Source organism: Homarus americanus, unplaced genomic scaffold (genome assembly GCF_018991925.1).
Source record: "Homarus americanus isolate GMGI-L3 unplaced genomic scaffold, GMGI_Hamer_2.0 scaffold54730, whole genome shotgun sequence".
NCBI lineage: Eukaryota > Metazoa > Arthropoda > Malacostraca > Decapoda > Nephropidae > Homarus > Homarus americanus.
The window spans coordinates 10,360-33,742 of NW_024732581.1; the positions used below are offsets into that span (position 1 = coordinate 10,360).

The window sequence follows — 23,383 nt, forward strand, 5'->3', positions numbered from 1 at the left end:
TGTGTGGGCTGCTGTGAGGGTATATGTCTGTGAGGGTGTGTGAGGGTGTGTGGGAGGCTGCTGTGGCGGTATTTGTCTGTGAGGGTGTGTGCTGCTGTGGCGGTATTTGTCTGTGAGGGTGTGTGGGGCTGCTGTGGCGGTATTTGTCTGTGAGGGGTGTGTGGGGCTGCTGTGGCGGTATTTGTCTGTGAGGGGTGTGTGGGGCTGCTGTGGCGGTATTTGTCTGTGAGGGTGTGTGAGGCTGCCGTGGCGGTATTTGTCTGTGAGGGTGTGTGAGGCTGCTGTGGCGGTATTTGTCTGTGAGGGTGTGTGGAGGTCTGTGGCGGTATTTGTCTGTGAGGGTGTGTGAGGCTGCCGTGGCGGTATTTGTCTGTGAGGGTGTGTGAGGCTGCCGTGGCGGTATGTGTCTGTGAGGGTGTGTGAGGCTGCCGGCGGTATTTGTCTGTGAGGGTGTGTGAGGCTGCCGTGGCGGTATTTGTCTGTGAGGGTGTGTGAGGCTGCTGTGGCGGTATGTGTCTGTGAGGGTGTGTGAGGCTGCCGTGGCGGTATTTGTCTGTGAGGGTGTGTGGGGCTGTTGTGGCGGTATGTGTCTGTGAGGGTGTGTGGGGCTGCTGTGGCGGTATGTGTCTGTGAGGGTGTAATGAGATTAAAAAGAATATATATATAATACGTGGTTGTTAAGTCGTCTTAGCTGGGGTGAGTATAATACTTTAAATAGCGATAATCGCTGATTAAAGCTAAAAAATATCGTTATTTTTTTTGCCAATATGGTTAAGTTTTTGTTGCTATAAATAGAAGGAAAACAAATCGCTTATGCTAAATTTTCCTCTGTTTTTTTCATTTAAGGCTTCGTTTACTATACCAACAGTACAGTACATTGGGTTAGGTTAAGTTAGATTAGGTTTGGTTACGTTAGGTTTGGTTAGGTTTTGTGTAAAACTAATCATTTATATGTATTTTTTATGTTTTGAATGATCACTTATGACCAGTCAGATCTCAAAAAATTATAAATAGTACAAACAAGTTCTTGTTAATTGGCAATTATCCGTTTAGTATATCGCTTGCCCTCTGAGGCTCAATATTGCATAAACTATATAATACAGTATTCATGTATAAGCGATACTGAAAGCATTATCAAATACCACTAATCTTCGGCCAAGTGAGAAGTATCGTAAAAAGTTATACATGGTTTACTACTGTAGCCCCTAACACTGGATAGTGCCCAACCGGCTAGTATGCTGATAAGTGGCGAATATGATATTATAAAAAATACATCTGGCATCCGCAGCAAGATTGATGACGTCATGCTCAGTGCAGCTTCACCTGGGTTCTTGCCTGGTTCAAACCAGCACTCAGTCGTAGCGGCATCAGACGTGAACTGACCGTCGACAGGTGGACATCCCCCCAGCATTTCAGTTGCTGCGTCACATTATCCTCAGAGTCGTGTTAGATTGTATGGTGATATGTTATACTAGTAACTTACAAGTATACAGTAAGCCATAGGACAAGACATCGTCGAGGTCTTCAAGATGGTGTTGCCTGCTTGGAGGACTTCCGTTCTTCTGGCATCTTTGTCTCTTCTCTTGCTTCTGGCCGCCTCTAACGGAGCCAAGTCCAAGACCTTCCTCAGCAACAATGACGTGCCGCAGTATGAGTAAGTATTCTTGAGCGCGCTGTAGCTATAAAGTACAGTAAAAGTCACCCACACAAGTCCTGTTGCTCTCTGAGCCCTGAGATTCAGACTCGTGTACCCAAAAATTTAGACATTGATGCATTATTCTATCCATAAATGCTTCGGATTCAACAGTCTGAATCTCGGGGATCGTGGTTCAGGGGGAGAGACGACAGGACTTTTGTGGGTGACTGTACATAATGGTGCATGCACTTGTGATAAGTTTAACAACGTATGTTAGTTTTCATGTATTCCACGTGTAAAATTAATCATGATATAAAACTATTGTATCACGAAAAACTAGGAATAGTAACAACATTACTAAACAACTTCTTCATCAAACATATTCTTTGTCAACTTCTTAAACTGACTAAACCTTAATGGTATTAGTTCCGTTGAGAAGTTCGTTATATACTGCGGTAAAGGGCGCACATAGCCTGTTGCACCCTTCCTGGACGTCAGTTCACTTCTAGAACCTCCCACCAACACACAGGGTATATATATATATATATATATATATATATATATATATATATATATATATATATATATATATATATATATAGATAGATAGATAGATAGATAGATATAGTCAATTTAAAGTAAAGTCGCATTTTGTGTCAAGTTGGGTTTAGTGTAAAGTCAGATTTAGAGGAAAACATTGATCCTCAGATTCTTTATCAGCACCGGGATCTTCTGAGGTAATATTGGAGGCAACGATTGATAAACAGTATAAGCAAATCAAGTCTTCATGTGGGTCATATAACTCGTGTACTCTATGTATAGTCAACCAGAGATCCGGCGACCCCCTCCTGGGTCTCGTAACTGTAATTTTGCCTGGCAATACTTGGTAAAGTAAGGATGTATATAATGGGGATTGTGATGGTGGATCTATTTTCACGAAGGAAATTATCGCTTTAGAGCAAAACATAGTCATCCTACTGTGTATACTGTATTGTGATGGGTGATTTGTGCCGCAAGGAATGAACCATGTAGCTTCACTTTACAGTAGTGTATACAGTATTCTGCAATACTGTGGTTTTTATTATATTCATTTAAAACACTTGGGATAAGAAAAAAATAGAAACCACATGACATGATTTCACAAAAAAATAGCATATGGTCTGTCTGTCTAGGTTTGTCAAGTAGCTATATAGTTAAAAGATGAAGTGAATTCACGAACTGACAGTTCAACACAACAGCCTGCCATCTGTCATCAGTGCCATGGCGGTGCTGACATTTTTGATCGGCGAGAGGGTTCATATACACAGTAACTTACCTTCCGCTCAGGAGCGTGGTAATCGAGTGGATGCAGGGCTCGCCTCCTGTTCCGGAGTTCGATTCCCTGGCACACCCAGTTCACCCAGCTGTAAATGGATACCTCAACAAATTGCGGAAGTTAAGGCGATGGAGTGCAGTACTGGCCATGCTGCCTCCTTGTGTACCGAAGGCTTAATATACAGTGTGTTGTACCTACACTGTCCCTAAAGGAAAGTCAAGTAGCTATATATATATATATATATATATATATATATATATATATATATATATATATATATATATATATATATATATATATATATATATATATATATATATATATATATATATATATATATATATATATATATCATGTAGATCCTCAATGGAAACCTGGACAAGATAAATCTCGATAAAATCAATAGGAAAAGGGAAACAATGGAGTACCTTAGCTTCCGTCTATATTCAAGACATGGTTGGGAGAAGATTGGGCTTCTTCACTAGCGAACGTTTTCTTGTCACAGTTTCTATCATCAGACAAACTAAACACACGTACGGTATGTATTAATATTCAAAGGCAAAATGATAAAACACAACAAATACCAAGTGACTGTTCGTTCCTGGAGATCATTGGCTTTTCTGCTTGTGTAGAGTGTAGACTGTAGCAGGACCCCGTGTTAGAAGTATAGGTAGGTTCGTGTTCAACTGTACTGTACGTGTGCTTCAAGTGCTGGGTCCATTGTACAGTACTTCTATATTTAATTTAACTTCATTGTCTGCTCTTATAATTGACTGTTATCATAACTACATTTAACTTCACTATTCAACTTGTCTTTAGTTATGATTTGGATTTTTTATTTTTTAATCGTTTTTTTAATATTAGTGCATAAGATTCGATTGTCAGAATATTGTTTTTATTTCTATAGGTTACTCTCTTATGGTGTGTGTGTGTGTGTGTGTGTGTGTGTGTGTGTGTGTGTGTGTGTGTGTGTGTGTGTGTGTGTGTGTGATGTACAGTACATCTAAACTTATACAATATACAAAAAGACTCGAAAGTCACAGACAGTATTATACCACAACAGCATACTTCAGTTATAAACACAATTCATAAAGCAGTTATTTAGGGATTATGACTTTCACAGACACTGGATTAGTTTGGGATTATTGTGTTAAACATATTTCAAGGTTTATTATTCCTCACAGTCCCACAACACTCGACTTCTTCACTGAACACTTGTACGCGAGGTTTAATATTTTACCTTTGAAATTATCAGTAAAAGTGTGTGAAGAAATACAAGCGATGATACACCACCAACCCAGTGTACTTAGCGGGTAAGAGGCCAGTACTTACGTTAGTGAGGATAATGAGTTGGGAGGTGTTAGTGAGGATAATGAGTTGGGAGGTGTTAGTGAGGATAATGAGTAGTGAGGTGTTAGGAGATAATGAGTTGTGAGGTGTTAGTGAGGATAATGAGTAGGGAGGTGTTAGTGACGATAATGAGTTGGTGAGGTGTTAGTGAGGATAATGAGATTGTGAGGTGTTAGTGAGGATAATGGGTTGTCAGGTGTTAGTGAGGATAATGAGCTGTGAGGTGTTAGAGAGGATATTGAGTTGGGAGGAGATAGTGAGGATAATGAGTTGGGAGGTGTTAGTGAGGATAAGGAGCTGTGAGGTGTTAGAAAGGATAATGAGTTGGGAGGTGTGTGGGGATAATAGTTGTGAGGTGTTAGTGAGGATAATGAGCTATGAGGTGTTAGTGAGGATAATGAGTTGTGAGATGTTGAGAGGATAATGAGTTGTGAGGTGTTAGTGAGGATAATGATTGTGAGGTGTTAGTGGGGATAATGAGTTGAGGTGGTGAGGATAATGGGTGTGGGTTTAGTGAGGAATATGAGTTGTGAGGTGTTAGTGAGGATAATGAGTTATGAGGTGTTAGTGGGGATAATGAGCTGTGGTGTTAGTGAGGGATAATGAGCTGTGAACGTGTTAAGATGTGAGTTGTGAGGTGTTAGTGAGGAGGATAATGAGCTGTGAGGTGTTAGAGAGGATAATGAGTAGTGAGGTGTTAGAGAGTATAATGAGTTGTGAGGTGTTAGAGAGGATAATGAGTTGTGAGGTGTTAGCGAGGATAATGAGTTGTGAGGTGTTAGAGAGGATAATGAGTTGTGAGGTATGTGAGGATAATGAGCTGTGAGGTGTTAGAGAGGATAATGGGTTGTGAGGTGTTAGTGAGGATAATGAGCTGTGAGGTGTTAGTGAGGATAATGAGTTGGGAGGTGTTGAGGATAATGGTTGTGAGGTGTTAGAGGATAATGGAACTGTGAGGTGTTAGTGGGGATATAGGTTGTGAGGTTTTAGAGGATAATGGTTGGAGTGGTGAGGATAATGAGCTGTGAGGTGTTAAGAGGATTATGAGTTGTGGGGTGTTAGAGGATAATGAGCTGTGAGGTGTGTGAGGATAATGAACTGTGAGGTGTTAGTGAGGATAATGAGCTGTGAGGTGTTAGTGAGGATAATGAGTTGTAAGGTGTTAGCGAGGATGACTTGGGAGGGTTAGGCGATGATTAGCTGTGAGGTGTTAGTGAGGATAATGAGTTTTGAGGTTTTAGAGGATATGAGTTGTGAGGTGTTAGTGAGGATAATGAGCTGTGAGGTGTTAGAGAGGTTGAGTTGGGAGGAGTTAGTGAGGATAATTAGCTGTGAGGTGTTAGTGAGATAATAGGTTGTGAGGTGTTAGTGAGGATGAGCTGTGAGGTGTTAGTGAGGATAATGAGCTGTGAGGGTTTTGAGGATAATGAGTTGGGAGGAGTTAGTGAGGATAATGAGCTGTGACGTGTTAGAGAGGATAATGGGTTGTGAGGGTGTTAGTGAGGATAATGAGCTGGAGGTGTTAGTGAGGATAATGAGATGGGAGGAGTTAGTGAGGATAATGAGCTGTGAGGTGTTAGTGAGAGATAATATGAGCTGTGAGGTGTTGGGGGATATGGGTTGGGAGGAGTTAAGTGAGGATAATGAGCTGTGAGGTGTTAGTGAGGATAATGAGTTTTGATGTTTTAGGGATGAGTGGGAGTTGTGAGGTGTTAGTGAGGATATGAGCTGTGAGGTGTTAGAGAGGATAATGAGTTGGGAGGAGTTAGTGAGGATATGAACTGTAAGGTGTTAGTGAGGATAATGAGTTGTGAGGTGTTAGTGAGATGGAGCTGTGAGGTGTGGGGATAATGAGCTGTGAGGTGTTAGAGAAGTATGAGTTGGGAGGGTTAGTGGGGATAATGAACTGTAGGTGTAGTGAGGATAATGAGTTGTGAGGGTAGTGAGGATGGAGGTGTGAGGTGTTAGTGAGGATAATGAGTTGCGAGGTGTTAGTGAGGCTAATGAGTTGTGGGAGTTAGTGGGGATAATGAGTTGTTAGGGGTTAGTGAGGGATAATGAGTTGTGAGGTGTTAGGGAGGGATAATGGGTGTTAGTGATGTGAGTTGTCAGATGTTAGTGAGGATAATGGGTTGTCAGGTGTTGGTGAATAATGAGTTGTCAGGTGTTAGTGAGGATAATGAGGTGTTGGTGAGGATAATGAGTTGTTAGGTGTTAGTGAGGATAATGAGGTTGGGTGTTAGTGTGGATAATGAGTTGTGAGGTGTTAGTGATGATAATAAGTTGTCAGGTGTCAGTGAGGATAATGAGGTGTTGGTGAGGATAATGAGTTGTTAGGTGTTAGTGAGGATAATGAGTTGTGAGGTGTTAGTGAGGATGATGAGTTGTCAGGTGTTAGTGAGAATAATGAGTTGTCAGGTGTTAGTGAGGATAATGAGGTGTTGGTGAGGATAATGAGTTGTTAGGTGTTAGTGAGGATAATGAGTTGTGAGGTGTTAGTGAGGATAATGAGTTGTTAGGTGTTAGTGAGGATAATGAGTTGTGAGGTGTTAGTGAGGATAATGAGTTGTGAGGTGTTAGTGAGGATAATGAGTTGTGAGGAGTTAGTGAGGATAATGAGTTGTCAGGTGTTAGTGAGAATAATGAGTTGTCAGGTGTTAGTGAGGATAATGAGTTGTCAGGTGTTAGGGAGGATAATGAGTTGTGAGGAGTAGTGGGGATAATGAGTTGTCAGGTGTTAGTGAGGATAATGAGTTGTCAAGTGTTAGTGAGAATAATGAGTTGTGAGGAGTTTGTGGGGATAATGAGTTGTCAGGTGTTAGTGAGGATAATGAGGTGTTAGTGAGGATAATGAGTTGTCAGGTGTTAGTGAGGATAATGAGTTGTCAGGTGTTAGTGAGAATAATGAGTTGTCAGGTGGTAGTGAGGATAATGAGGTGTTGGTGAGGATAATGAGTTGTTAGGTGTTAGTGAGGATAATGAGTTGTTAGGTGTTAGTGAGGATAATGAGTTGTGAGGTGTTAGTGATGATAATGAGTTGTCAGGTGTCAGTGAGGATAATGAGGTGTTGGTGAGATAATGAGTTGTTAGGTGTTAGTGAGGATAATGAGTTGTGAGGTGTTAGTGAGGATGATGAGTTGTCAGGTGTTAGTGAGAATAATGAGTTGTCAGGTGTTAGTGAGGATAATGAGGTGTTGGTGAGTGATTTGGTTGGGTGTTAGTGAGGATAATGTGAGTTGTGAGGTGTTAGTGAGGATAATGAGTTGTTAGGTGTTAGTGAGGATAATGAGTTGTGAAGTGTTAGTGAGGGATATGAGTTGTGAGGTGTTAGTAGGGATAATGAGTTGTAGAGGGAGTTAGTGAGGATAATGAGTTGTCAGGTGTTAGTGAGAATAATGAGTTGTCAGGTGTTAGTGGGGATAATGAGTTGTGAGAGTTTAGTGGGGATAATGAGTTGTCAGGTGTTAGTGAGGATAATGAGTTGTCAGGTGTTAGTGAGGATATGAGTTGTGAGGAGTTAGTGGGGGATATGAGTTGTCAGGTGTTAGTGAGGATATGAGTTGTGAGGTGTTATTGAGGATGATGATTTGTCAGGTGTTAGTAAGGATAATGATGTGTTGGTGAGGATAATGAGTTGTGAGGTGCTAGTGAGGATAATGAGTTGTGAGGTGTTATTAAGGATGATGATTTGTCAGGTGTTAGTAAGGATAATGATGTGTTGGTGAGGATAATGAGTTGTGAGGTGTTAGTGAGGATAACGAGGTGTGAGGTGTTAGGTTGGGTTAGTGTGTTGCTGACACTACTAGCGGGGCAGTGTGTTGGGTGACAGTACTAGCGGGGTAGTGTGTTGGGTAGGCACTGGCAGGGCAGTGTGTTGGGTGACAAGTACTGGGCAGAGTGTGTTGGGTGACAGCACTGGCAGGGGCAGTGTGTTGGGGATAGTACTAGCAGGGGCAGTGTGTTGGGTGACAGTACTAGCAGGACAGTGTGTTGGGTGACAGCACTGGCAGGCAGTGTGTTGGGTGACAGCACTGGCGGGCAGTGTGTTGGGTGACAGTACTAGCAGGGCAGTGTGTTGGTGACAGTACTAGCAGGGGCAGTGTTTTGGGTGACAGTACTAGCAGGGCAGTGTGTTGGGTGACAGTACTAGCGGGGCAGTGTTGGGTGACAGTACTAGCGGGCAGTGTGTTGGGTGACAGTACTAGCGGGGCAGTGTGTTGGGTGACAGTACTAGCGGGCAGAGTGGCAGGGGGACAGTGTGTTGTGACAGTACTAGCAGGGCAGTGTGTTGGGTGACAGTACTAAGGGGCAGTGTGTTGGGTGGACAGTACTAGAGGGGCGTGTTGGGTGACAGTACTAGGCGGGCAGTGTGTTGGAGGACAGTACTAGGGGCAGTGTGTTGGGTGACAGTACTAGCGGGCAGTGTGTTGGGTGACAGTACTGAGCGGGGCAGTGTGTTGGGTGACAGTACTAGCGGGGCAGTGTGTTGTGACAGTACTAGCGGGCAGTGTGTTGGGTGACAGTACTAAGGGCAGTGTGTTGGTGACAGACTTACGGGGCAGTGTGTTGGTGACAGTACGGCGAGCAGGTTGGGCATCGGGGCAGTGTGTTGGGTAGCACTAGCGGGGCAGTGTGTTGGGACCAAGGGGCAGTGTGTTGGTGACAGTACTAGCGGGAGCAGTGTGTTGGGTGACAGTACTAGCAGGGCAGTGTGTTGGGTGACAGTACTAGAGGGGCAGTGTGTTGGGTGACAGTACTAGAGGGCAGATTGGTGACAGTACTAGCGGGGCAGTGTTGGAGGACAGTACTATAGGGCAGTGTGTTGGGCAGTACTAGCGGGGCAGTGTGTTGGGGACAGCACTAGCGGGGCAGTGTGTTGGATGACAGTACTAGGGGGGCAGTGTGTTGGGTGACAGTACTAGCGGGGCAGTTTGTGACAGCACTAAGGGGCAGGTGTGTTGAGGACAGTGCATAGCGGGACAGTGTGTTGGGTGACAGTACCAGCAGGGCAGTGGTTGGGACAGTACTAGCGGGGCAGTGTGTTGGGTGACAGTACTAGCGGGGCAGTGTGTTGGGTGAATAGTACTAGCGGGGCAGGTGGTTGTGACAGTCACTAAGGGGCAGTGTGTGGGTGACAGTACTGGCGGGGCAGTGTGTTGCATCTAGCGGAGCAGGTTGGGTGACAGTACTAGCGTGTGTTGGGTGACAGTACTAGCGGGGCAGTGTGTTGGGTGACAGTACTAGGGGGCAGTGTGTTGGGTGACAGTACTAGGGGTTGGACAGTACTAGCAGGGCAGTGTGTTGGGTGACAGTACTAGCGGGGCAGTGTGTTGGGTGACAGTACTAGAGGGGCAGATTGTTGGGTGACAGTACTAGGGCAGTGTGTTGGGAGGACAGTACTATCAGGGCAGTGTGTTGGGTGACAGTACTACGGGGCAGTGTGTTGGAGGACAGTACTAGCGGCGCAGTGTGTTGGATGACAGTACCAGGGGCAGTGTGTTGGGTGACAGTACTAGCGGGCAGTGTGTGGTGACAGTACTAGGGGCAGTGTTGGGGTGAATAGTACTAGCGGTGCAGTGTGTTGGGTGACAGTACTAGCGGTGCAGTGTGTTGGTGACAGCACTAGCGGGGCAGTGTGTTGGGTGAACAGTACTAGGGGGCAGTGTGTTGTGACAGTACTAGCGCGGTGTGTGTTGTGACAGTACTAGCGGGGCAGTGTTGGGTGACAGCACTAGCGGGCAGTGTGTTGTGAATAGTACTAGCGGGCAGAGTGTTGTGACAGTACTAGCGGGGCAGTGCGTTGGGTGAATAGTACTAGCGGGGCAGTGTGTTGGGTGACAGTACTAAGGGGCAGTGTGTTGGTGAATACTACCAGCGGGCAGTGTGTTGGGTGACAGTACTAGCGGGGCAGTGCGTTGGGTGACAGTACTAGCGGGGCAGTGTGTTGGGTGACAGTACTAGCGGGCAGTGTTGTGACAGTACTAGCGGGGGCCGTGTGTTGGGTGAATAGTACATGAGCAGTGGTTGTGACAGCACGGGCAGTGCTGTTGGGTGACAGTACTAGCGTGGCAGTGTGTGGGTGACATAGTAGCGGGGCGTGCGGTTGTGGAAGGTACTAGCGGGGTGGTGGTCAGAAAGAGGGGCAGTGTGGACAGCCAAGGAGGGGTGACAGTACTAGCGGGTAGTGTGTTGGGTGACAGTACTAGCAGGCAGTGTGTTGGGTGAATAGTACTAGCGGGGGCAGTGTGTTGGGTGACAGTACTAGCGGGGCAGTGTTGGGGACAGTACTAGCGGGGCAGTGTGTGATGGAGGACATTACTAGCGGGCAGTGCGTTGGGTGACAGTACTAGGGGGCAGTGTGTTGGAGAAGTACTAGCGGGCAGGTCGTTGGGTGACAGTACTAGTGGGGCAGTGTTGGGTGACAGTACTAGCGGGGCAGTGCGTTGGGTGACAGTACTTGAAGGGCAGTGTGATGAGGACAGTACTAGCGGCGCAGTGTGTTGGGTGACAACACTAGCGGGCGCAGTGTGTTGGGTGACTACTAGCGGGCAGTGTAGTGGTGAATTGGGGCAGTGTGTTGGGTGACAGTACTAGCGGGGCAGTGTTGGGTGACAGTACTAGAAGGGCAGTGTGTTGGGTGACAGTACTAGCGGGCAGGTTGGGTGACTACTAGGGGCAGTGTGTTGGGTGACAGCACTAAAGGGGCAGTGTGTTGGGTGACAGTACTAGCGGGGCAGTGTGATGTGCACTAGCGGGGCAGTGTGTTGGGTGACAGTACTGGCGGGGTGTGTTGGGTGACAGTACTAGGGGCAGTGTGTTGGGTGACAGTACTAGCGGGGCAGTGTGTTGGGTGACAGCCAAAGGTGTGTAAGGTGACAGCACTAGCGGGAAGGAAGTGTGGGGTGACAGTACTAGCGGGGCAGTGTGTAGGTGACAGTACTAATGGGGGGCAGTGTGTTGAGGACAGTACTATGGGGCAGAGTCTTGGGTGATAGTACTAGCGGGGCAGTGTGTTGGGTCACAGTACTAGCGGCGCAGTGTGTTGGGTGACAGTACTAGGGGCAGTGTGTTGGGTGACAGTACTAGCGGGCAGTGTGTTGGGTGACAGCACTAGCGGCGCAGTGTGTTGGGTGACAGTACTAGCGGGCAGTGTGTTGGGTGACAGTACTAGCGGGGCAGTGTGTTGTGACAGTACTAGCGGGGCAGTGTGTTGGTTGACAGTACTAGCGGGCAGTGTGTGATGGAGGACAGTACTAGCGGGGCAGTGCGGGGACAGTAATGAACGGGGCAGTGTTTTGGATGACAGTACTAACGGGGCAGTTTTTTCGGAGACAGTACTAGCAGGGCAGTGTGTTGGGTGACAGTACTAACGGGGCAGAGTGTTGGGTGACAGTATTAACTGGGCAGTGTGTGTGGTGACAGCACTTGCGGGGCATTATGTTGGGTGACAGTACGAACGGGGGTGGTGTTGAGGACAGTACTAACGGGGCAGTGTTTTGGGTGACAGTATTAACGGGCCAGTGTTTTGTGACAGTACTAATGGGCAGTGGATGGGGACAGTACTAACGAGGCAGTGTTTTGGGTGACAGTACTAACGGGGCAGTGTGTTGGTGACAGTACTAGGGCGCAGTGGGTTGGGTGACAGCACTATGGGGGCAGTGTCGGATGACAGTACTAACAGGGCAGTGTGTGTTGGTGACAGTACTAACGGGGCAGCGTGTGGGTGACAGTATAGGGAGAGTTTTGGGTGACAGTACTAACGAGGCAGTTTTTTCTGGAGACAGTACTAACGGGCAGTGTGTTGGGTGACAGCAATGAACTGGGCAGTGTTTTGGGTGACAGTACTAAGGGGCAGTTTTTCTGGGAGACAGTACTAACGGGGGTGTGGTTGGTGACAGTACTAACGGGGCAGAGTGTTGGTGACAGATACTGAAGGGCAGTGTGTTGGGTGACAGCACTTACGGGGAGTATTTGTGACAGTACTAACGGGGCAGTGTGATGGGTGACAGTACTAACGGGGCAATGTTTTGGGTGACAGTATTAACGGGGCAGTGTTTGGGGGACAGATAATGAGCAGGGGCAGTTGGGTGACAGTACTAACGGGGCAGTGTTTTAGGTGACAGTACTAATGGGGCAGTGTGTTGGGTGACAGTACTAACGAGCAGTGTTTTGTGACAGTACTAACGGGGCAGTGTGTTGTGACAGTACTAGCGGGCAGTGTGTTGGATACAGCACTAGCGGGGCAGTGTGTCGGATGACAGTACTAACGTGGCAGTGTTGATGACAGTACTAACGGGGCAGTGTTTTGGGTGACAGTACTAACGGGGCAGTGTGTTGGGGTGACAGTGCTAACAGACCAGTGTTGGGTGACAGTTGCGGGGCAGTGTATTGGGTGACTATTAAGGGCAGTGTGTTGGGTGACTATTAGCGGGGCAGTGTGTTGGGGGACAGTACTAGGGGAAAGTTTGGGTGACAGTACTAGCGGGGCAGTGTGTTGGGGGACAGTACTAGCGGGCAGTGTGTTGGGTGACAGTACTAGCGGGGCAATGTTTGGGGTGACAGTACTTGCGGTGCAGTGTGTTGGGTGACAGTACTAGCGGGGCAGTGTATTGGGTGACTATTAGCGGGGCAGTGTGTTGGTGACAGTACTAGCGGGGGCAAGGTACAGCACCAAGGGCAGTGGTTGGGTGACAGACTTGATGGGGTGGTTGGGTGACAGATTGCGGTGCAGTGTGTTGGGTGACAGTACTAGCGGGGCAGTGTGTTGGGTGACAGAACTAGCGGTGCAGTGTGTTGGTGACAGTACTAGCGGGGAGTGTGTTGGGTGACAGTACTAACGGGGCATTGTGTTGGGTGACAGTACTAACGGGGCAGTGTGGTTGGTGACAGTACTAGGGGGGAGTGTGTGTTGGTGACAGTACCAGCGGGGCAGTGTGTTGTGACTACTAGCGGGACAGTGTTGGGGCAGTACTAACGGGCAGTGTGTTGGAGGACAGCACTATCGGGCAGTGTGTTGGGTGACTCATTAGCGGGTGTGTTGGGTGACAGTACTATCGGGGCAGTATGTTGGAGGACAGTACGCGGGGCAGTGTGTTGGATGACAACTAAAGGCGTGTGAGGACAGTACTAACGGGGCATTGTGTTGGGTGACAGTACTAACGGGGCAGTGTGTTGGGTGACAGTACTAGCGGGGCAGTGTGTTGTGACAGTACTGAGGGGGCAGTGTGTTGGGTGACTATTAGCGGGGCAGTGTGTTGGGTGACAGTACTAGCGGGGCAGAGTGTTGGGTGACAGCACTAGCGGGGCAGTGTGTTGGGGGACAGTACTACCGGGGCATTGTGTTGGTGACAGTACTAACGGGGCAGCGAGTTGGGTGACAGGGGGGCAGAGTGTTGGGTGACAGCACTAGCGGGGCAGTGTGTTGGGTGACAGTACTAACGGGGCAGTGTGTTGGTGACAGAGCACAGACCAGTGTGTTGGGTGACAGTACTTGCGGGGCAAGAAGGGGCAGTGTGTTGGGGACAGTACTAGCGGGAAAGTGTGTTGGGTGACAGTACTAGCGGGGCAATGTGTTGGGTGACAGTACTAGCGGGGCAGTGTGTTGGGTGACAGCAAGGATGACAGAACCAGCGGGCAGTGTGGTGGGTGACAGTACTAAGGGGCAGTGTGTTGGGTGACATTACTAACGCAGTGTTTGGGTGACAGTACTGGCGGGGCAGTGTGTTGGGTGACAGCACTAGCGGGGCGTGTTGGGTGACAGTACTGAAGGGGCAGTGTATGGCGTGAGGCGCATGAGCGGGCAGGGTTGGATGACAGTACTAGGGCAGTGTGATGGAGGACAGCACTATGGGGCAGTGTGTTGGGTGACAGCACTAGCGGGGCAGTGTGTTGGGTCACAGTACTAGCGAGGCAGTGTGATGGATGACAGTACTAGGGGCAGTGTGTTGGGGGACAGTACTAGCGGGGCAGTGTTGGTGACAGTACTGGAGGGGCAGTGTGTTGGAAGACAGTACTAGCGGGGCAGTGCGTTGGGTGACAGTACTAGCGGGCAGTGATGGAGGACAGTACTAGCGGGGCAGTGCGTTGGGTGACAGTACTAGCGGGCAGTCTGTTGGGGAAGGGAGGCAGTGACAGCACTAGCGGGGCAGTGTGCTGGTGACTATTAAGGGGCAGTGTTGGGTGACAGTACTAACGGGGAAGTGTGTTGGGTGACAGTAGTAGCGGGGCGTGTTGGGTACAGTACTAGGGACAGTGTGTTGCAGTGCAGCAGGTGTGTTGGGTGACAGCACTAACGGGGAAGTGTGTTGGGTGACAGTACTAGCGGGCAGTGTGTTGGGTGACAGTACTAAGGGGCAGTGTGTTGGGTGACAGTACTAGCGGGCAGTGTGTTGGGGACAGTACTAACGGGGCATTGTGTTGGGTGACAGTACTAACGGGGCAGTGTGTTGGGTGACAGTAATGAAGGGGGCAGTGTGTTGTGACAGCACTAGCGGCGCAGCATGGGGTGACAGTACTAGTAAGGTGTTTTTGACTGTACCACGGGGCAGTGTTTTGGGTGGACTGCACGGGGCAGTGTTTTGGTGACAGTACTAACGGGGGTGACAGTACTAACGGGGCAGTGGTTTGGGTGACAACACAGGATTACAGAACTAGCGGGCAGTGTGTTGGGTGACAGTACTAGCGGGCAGTGTGTTGGGTGACAGTACTAGCGGGGCAGTGTGTTGGGGGACAGTACTAACGGGTCATTGTGTTGGGTGACAGTACTAACGGGGCAGTGTGTTGGTGACAGTATTCTGAGGGCAGTGTGTTGGGTGAAGCACTAGCGCGCAGTGTGTTGCAGTAGCCAATGGGCAGTGTTTGGTGACTGTACTAAGGGGGCAGTGTTTGGGTGACTGCACCAACGGGGCAGTGTGTTGGGTGACAGTACTACCGGGGCAGTGTTTTGGCTGACACATTAGCGGGGCAGTGTGGTTGATGACAGAACTAGCGGGCAGTGTGTTGGGTGACAGTACTAACGGGCAGTGTTTTGGGTGACAGTACTAGCGGGGCAGTGTGTTGAGGATAGTACTAGCGGGGCAGTGTTGGGTGACAGTACTACCGGGGCAGTGTGTTGGGTGACAGTACTAACGGGGCAGTGTTTGTAGTGAGACAATCTAGCGGGGCAGTGTGTTGATGACAGAACTAGCGGGGCAGTGTGGGGTGACAGTACTAGTGTGGGGGGGTGACGGTACTAGCGGGCAGTGTGTTGTGGGACAGTACTAACGGGGCATTGTGTTGGGTGACAGTACTAACGGGGCAGTGTGTTGTGACAGTACTAGCGGGGCAGTGTTGGGTGACAGACCAGCGGCGCAGTGTGTTGGGTGACAGCAACTAACGGGGCAGTGTTTTGGGTGACTGTACTAACGGGGCAGAGTTTGTGACTGACCAACGGGGCAGTGTTGGGTGACAGTACTAACGGGCAGTGTGTTGGGTGACAGTACTAACGGGGCAGTGTTTTGGGTGGATAACATTAAGGGGCAGTGTTGGATGACAGAACTAGCGCAGCAGTGTATTGCGTACCAACGGGGCAGTGTTTTGGGTGACACTAGCGGGGCAGTGTGTTGGAGGATAGTACTGAAGGGGCAGTGTGTTGGGTGACATACTAACGGGCAGTGTTTTGGGTGACTGTACTAACGGGCAGTGTTTTGGGTGACTGCACCAACAGGGCAGTGTTTTGGGTGACAGTACTAGCGGGCAGTGTGTTGGAGGACAGTACTAGCGGGGCAGTGTGTTGGGTGAGAGTACTAGCGGGGCAGTGTGTTGGGTGACTACTAGCGGGCAGTGTGTTGGGGACAGTATTCGCGGGGCAGTGTGTTGGGTGACATTACTAGCGGGGCAGTGTGTTGGAGGACAGCACTAGCGGGGGCAGTGTGTTGTGACTACTAGCGGGCAGTGTGTTGGGGGACAGTACCAGCGGGCAGTGTGTTGGGTGACAGTACTACGGGGGGCAGTGTGTTGGGTGACAGTACTAGCGGGGCAGTGTGTTGGGGGACAGTACTAGCGGGCAGTGTGTTAGGTGACAGCACTAGCGGGGCAGTGTGTTGGGTGACAGTACTAACGGAGCAGTGTGTTGGGTGACAGTACTAACAGCAGTGTGTTGGGACACAGTACTAATGGGCAGAGTGTTGGGTGACAGTACTAGCGCAGTGTGTTGGGTCACAGTACTAGCGGCGCAGTGTGTTGGGTCACAGACGAGGCAGTGTGGTTGTAACTAGCGGGCAGTGTGTTGGGTGACATACTTTACGGGCAGTGTTTTTGGTGACAGTACTAACGGGGCAGTGTGCTGGAGGATTAGCGGGGCAGTGTGTTGGGTGAACTACTAGCGGGGCAGTGTGTTGCATGCAGCGGGCAGTGTGGGGTGACAGTACTGGCGGGGCGTGTTGTGACAGTAGCGGGGCAGTGTGTTGGGTGACAGTACTAGCGGGGTAGTGTGTTGGGTGACAGTACTGGCGGGGCAGTGTGTTGGGGTGAGAGCAGCGTGTATGAGGGTAAATACGGCAGTGAACGTAGCATCCGTTGGTCCCTCTTTTATCAATAACTGCTTGGTCTTACAACATATTTGTAGATAAACAGTAATCTCCCGGCCAGGTGTTACTAATCCTGGACACACCTGCACCTTGCACCTGCGCTACCCTGTACCTGTTCTGACAATATTATTCTCTATGCTACTTATGGTCTGGTCACTGGAATATCACATGTATTATCCACCATCTACTTTACATTTACACTTTTATAAAATTAAAATTTTCTCTTCCTTCTGTAGATTGACAGGATCCTCGAGCTCCCTCCCCGCTGGATCCCACAGAGTACAGAGACACTAAAAGTAAGACGAGGAAGGGTGCTTCTAAATTGAGAGACACCAAGTCTTCCGCATCTAGTGACCTTTCTCTGCCTTATGAAGCGGAGGAAATTTTGGAGGTGGATTCGTCAGGGATACCAGATCGCCCCTCTGAGTAAGTAGAAACATCGAAGGGTATGTAAGTATGAGAGTGTAAATATACACTCAAACTTAGTGCATATCTCACTCCTGTTGTTTAGTTTATATCAGTTTTATTTGTGCATGGAATATATTTATGCCAACTTTAATAATATATTATATTATTTTTATTAAATATAAAGGAAAACTTTGTAACCTGTGTGTTGATATATGAAAATTGCATCCGTAAATTAAATTAATAACAAGTAACCTTATAATTTTTGTTTTTACTCAAAATCAGAGAATGAAATATGAGTTGTACAACAAAAGCGAACATTTTCAACAAGCAATGGATGGTTATTACTATTTTGTTTAACTCTTAAAATCTTGATGCTTTATCCCGCGATAAGGTACAGTACTGTATAGTACAGTATATCCTACAGTAGGGACGGAATAAAGAATATAATCATTCATCATCTTCTGTCAATCAATTAGTCTTACTGCTGAAAAAGATGTGTTTTGCTACGTATTCCTTTTCATAATTGGGCTCCCAAGACTTTTTGTTTTTGTTTTTTGACAGGATTAGCCCACCAGGGCACATGTCACTCACCCACATCGGGGACTGGGGGCCAAATATAATACTACTAATAATAATAATTGTAATAGTAATAATAATAATAATAGTAATAATAATAATAATAAAAATAATAATAATAATAATAATAATAATCGTGTAATAATAATAATTAATAAAATATAAAATTTTAATAAAAAATATAAATTATAAAATACTACTCAAAATAATATTACACTGGGGAACACACTTTCGGTTGCATGAGTTCTGACACTTGATTCTGGTAGATTTGAGGTCACAGATTCTGAAAATGGCATTCGTTTGTGCAGATCAGGTCTAGATTCAGCAATCAGGCCTGTGCCCCATTCAGATGATGTTCCAAAGCCTATCTTCACTCAACTTGCTTCCGTTGAATCTGACAGTGAATATGACACTGAGGTCACAGAGGAGTCAACTAACAGAAATAGTCACTCAGATTTTGCAGGCATATCAACAGAACCGCAAACATTTAGCCAAGCAGAACTCAATGACTTAGTTCGAGATCTGGGTCTGTCTAAAAAGCTGTCAGAATTGTTGGCTTCACGGTTAAAAGATAAAAACTTGCTGAAAATAGACACAAAGGTAACATTCTTTCGCAACAGAGAAAAGAACCTCTTACAGTTCTTTGATTCTAAATTCTAAATTTGACTTCGTCTACTGTTGTGATATATCTGGATTAGTCACCGCGATGGGAGCTCCAGGTTATGATCCGAAAGAGTGGCGCCTCTTTATAGATAGCTCGAAGCGGAGTCTGAAGTGTGTTTTATTACATATAGGCAACATCTTTGGCGCAATACCCATAGGACACTCAGTACACCTGAAAGAAAAATATGAACACATCAAAACGGTTTTGGAGCTACTCAAATATGAAGAACACAAATGGATCATCTGTGTTGATCTAAAAATGGTCAATTTTTTGCTAGGACAGCAAGGTGGGTATACAAAATTTCCTTGCTTTATCTGCCTCTGGGACAGCAGAGCCAAAGACAGACACTGGATTCAGAAGGAATGGCCAGTTAGGGAAAGCCTCAATGTTGGGGAAAAGAACATCATTTATGAACCCCTAGTGGAACGTGAAAAAATTGTTTTCCCGCCCCTTCACATCAAGCTGGGCCTTATGAAACAGTTTGTCAAGGCGCTCGATACTGACAGTGACTGTTTTAAGTATCTGTGTGAAGTGTTCCCTGGTTTAACGCTAGAAAAACTCAAAGCAGGTATTTTCGACGGCCCTCAAATTAGGACGCTGATTAAAGACCTGATGTTGAGAGAAATGCATGGGGAGCATTCGTTTCTGTTGTAAGGAACTTTCTTGGAAACAGGAAATCAGAGGACTATAAAAAGCTCGTTGAATCTTTGATGGAAAGTTTCCATGTGTTAGGTTGCAACATGAGCATTAAGATGCATTTCCTGAACAGTCATCTTGAACTGTTTCCGGCAAACTTGGGGGACGTGAGTGATGAGCAAGGTGAACGCTTTCACCAGGATATCAAAGTCATGGAAGACAGGTATCAAGGTCGCTGGGACATTCACGTGATGGCGGACTATTGCTGGAGCATTCAGCGAGACTGCACTGAGAGGCGATATTCAAGACAGTCCATTAAACGCAAGTTTGTGCCTGAATAAATCTGGCATAGTTCACAAAAGCAACTGATGAATCCAAAATATGCTTGTCAAGGTAAATAAAAGTAATTAAAAATTAATTCTACGTGTTTGGTAATTCCTCTCTGTGTGCTGGTTTAGATTTTTAGCAGTAGTATATGGTAGTCTAACTATATATAGTAGTAAATGGTACGTAACTCACCGCAACAAAACTAGACCCGTTAGAAAAAAAACGGTGCCATATTTGAAATCAGTGACCTCAATTTACCCAGAAACAGGTCTCAAAATGTATGCAACTGACAAAAAGTTGAATTTTGTTCCCCAGTGTAATTATACTGTAGAGCCATGAATAAATATGAAAAAAAATCAAGAGTGAGAAACGATATACTGTACGTATGTTGTGTTGTCAAAGTAAGAGAAACAATTGAGACCCTGCAATTGTAAACAAAGCAGAAAGTCAGATCAGCAACCCGAGACTTGGCCACAATTTTCGTGATGCCATGTGGCAGCAGGGTCCACCTATTAGACAATACATTATGCTTCCAATATCTTCCCACAACTTGGCATCAATCATCTTTGACAACAAGTTCTCATCCCGTCTACGCACACCGTTGCTTCCTTTGTCCCACTCTTCGTGTTTACCTAACCCTCCACCTACCATCATCATCTGAATAAACAATATTTTACCAGTGTCTCACTACTGTTTCAGTTTGATCACATTACGTCAGCAAACTTACTGCAGCTCAACCGCTTTTAGTTTTCACCTCTACATTTCTTCCGTATGTCCTTATTTTTTATCCTCTTTAACCTATTCATTATCATTATGCCTTTTATCTCTAGTGTGGGAGGAGGGGAGCTTTATCACCAAAAAAGACCACAATCAATCAACTTTATCTACAAATTTGAAATTTTGAACACAACTTCCTGTGATCAAGACCTTTCATTTTTTTTTCACGGGAGCCAAACCGAAATCTTACTTTAGCGGCCATATTGGACAAATCCAATGTGGTCGCCACCCGTACCATAGCTTTTAAACCAAAAGTGGTAATGTCGCAAGATATATCTCTTTGGGGGGGCTTATGAAGACGAGGAATCCAATTATGACAATACTTTTAAGACTGAAAGTCAGTCACGTGTCAAGGTCAGGGTTATTTTTAGCCTTAACCTTGATAGTGGGCACATCTTGATGATCAGGCATACATTGGGCACTTATTACAACGATGTGATGACCTTTGTTCTAACAATTGTGTCATAAATATCAAATGTATTTATTGTTGCGAACATTTGACAGAGAACTGGGGATGATAACCCACAAATTAGTTATTATGTCTTTGCCAATCAAAAAAGATAGACATTTTACAATATACAACAGATGGGGGACTCGCGTCGCCTGAAAAAGATCTTAAAGATTTGAAACCGCTCAGGGCTCTCCCATTTGATATCAACCTCCAGCGACTTGATGATAGTTCAGGTAGTGCCTCCACTCTCCTTTTTCACAAGGCAGTTTACTACAAATCTTGTAGGAGTGCCTGCAATAGTCATCGCGTAAAACGGGCTGGCGAAGTATCAGATAATCCTAGCCCTAAGAACTTGGATCTTCGTTCGACCAGAGTTTCGGGTCTAGCCCAGAGAGACCAGCGTGTACATCTGTGTGAATATTGACAAAAATCTGAAGGAGTTGGCTGAAAAATCCCGGAACTACCAGCTACTTTCACGTCTGACAACACATGCTGATGTACAACGTGGGATGCTGCAAACAAGTACGATCGTGTATCAGCAGCAGTTGATTAAGCTTCTTCTCCGTTCAACCCGCATGGTCACTGCCCAGCTCATCATTTTCATGTCTGAGTGTAGAGAGGTCTTCAAATTCTCCTATCTACAGAATCTCTATAAGAGATTCAAAGAGCATCTACTAAAGCATCTCCCTGGGTGCAAATGGTAGGCAAAGGGCAAGAAAGTCTTGATTAGTTATGTGGAGACAGTGAGTGCTGCGTCAGCTCAATCCCTCTAGCGGTCTGAAATCAACCAGAATGATGCGCTGTTCCTGGTTAAGGCCGCTGGAATACTGCGCCATCACATTCTCGTCAAGCAGGATCCATTCAAAGGCTCATTCTCCTCACGTTGTTTGAGCAATCCAGTTCCTGAACCATTGCTGAGCGTCATGAATGTGCTCCTGCAGGGTCCGAAGGCCAGCATCATGGTTTCTCAGCGGCCAGACGAGAATGACAGCGATGCAACCATGAGTCAAAGGTGCAGGATCACGTACGGCCTCAACCATAATTGGTTTCCTTGTCCTCATAAACCCCCGAAAAGACGTATCACTTGTGACATTACCACTTTTAGTTTAAGAACCATGGTATGGGTAGTGGCCATATTGGATTTGTCGAATGTGGCCGCCAAGGTTATATTTAGGCTTTGATCCTGTGAAAAAATGAAAGGCCTTGGTCACAAAAACGTGTTAAAAATTTCAGAATTGTAGATAAAAGTGAATGTTTTTTTTTATTACGTCCCCCTACTACTACCCCTTTGGTTTATTACATTAGATAGTAAAAGGACATATTTTAGTAATAGCCATACAATAAATACTGAACGTAGTCCATATTATTTTGATCATCCACAATTATTATTCGCCACGAACCAGAATTACTGCGGATTTTGGGCTTGACAGAATGCACTTTTGTCTCACTTGGTATGGATTTCAACTCAACTCCACAATAATATCATATATAAAAATGTTGCAACATGATTACAAAAATTGTGTGACAATACCTGGAAGGAACACTGGTGTATTACAGTAATATAATTCAGTTGATGGTGACGATCATATGGAGGTAAATCTCTCTCTCTCTCGTTAGACACGCTTTTAACCCCCTCTCTCCCCCTCTCCAGGATGCCCGGCCTTGGGCCATTTAAGGGAGGCCAAGGCAATGGAAGACGCAAGAAGCTCCATCAATACGGTGAGTGTGTCATGGTGGTTGTGTCATGGTGAGTGTGTCATGATCGGTGTGCCATAGTGAGTGTCTCATGGTGGGTGTGTCATGATTGGTGTGTCATAGTGAGTGTGTCATGGTGGGTGTGGCATGGCTAGTGCGTCATAGTGGGTGTGTCATGGTGGGCGTGTCATGGTGGGTATGTCATGAGGAGTGTGTCATGGTGAGTATGTTAGGGTGGGTGTGTCATGGTGGATAAGTCATGGTGGGTGTGTCATAGTGAGTGTGTCATGGTGGGTGAGTCATGATCGGTGTCATAGTGAGTGTATCATGGGGGGTGTATCATAGTGAGTATCTCATGGTGGGTGTCTCATGGTGGGCGTGTCATGGTGGGTGTGTCATGATCGGTGTGTTATAGTGAATGTGTCATGGTGGGTGAATCATGGAGGGTTTGTCATTGTAAGTGTATCATGGTGAGACAGTTAAGGTGGGTCATGGTGAGACAGTTATGATGGGTCACGGCGGTAAAAGACAGCTATGTACAGTATATGCAAGCCACCACCATGAGAACTCTTCCTACAGTACAGCAACAGGAGCCACACTATGTACAGTAACAGGAGCCACACTATATACAGTAGAGTAACAGGAGCCACATTATGTACAGTACTGTAACAGGGGCCACATTATATACAGTAGAGTAACAGGAGCCACACTATATACAGTAAAGTAACAGGTGCCACATTATGTACAGTACTGTAACAGGGGCCACATTATATACAGTAGAGTAACAGGAGCCACACTATATACAGTAGAGTAACAGGAGCCACATTATGTACAGTACTGTAACAGGGGCCACATTATATACAGTAGAGTAACAGGAGCCACACTATATACAGTAGAGTAACAGGTGCCACATTATGTACAGTACTGTAACAGGGGCCACATTATATACAGTAGAGTAACAGGAGCCACACTATATACAGTA

General features: G+C 46.5%; 1 long non-coding RNA gene across 1 annotated transcript; it reads left to right on the top strand.

Moving 5' to 3' along the window:
- Positions 1 to 1,384: 1,384 nt before the first annotated feature.
- On the top strand, positions 1,385 to 22,433 carry LOC121868912. The gene is made up of 3 exons (XR_006089481.1): positions 1,385 to 1,654; positions 17,104 to 17,293; positions 22,358 to 22,433. It is a non-coding gene; the product is annotated as an uncharacterized LOC121868912 (long non-coding RNA).
- Positions 22,434 to 23,383: the final 950 nt, after the last annotated feature.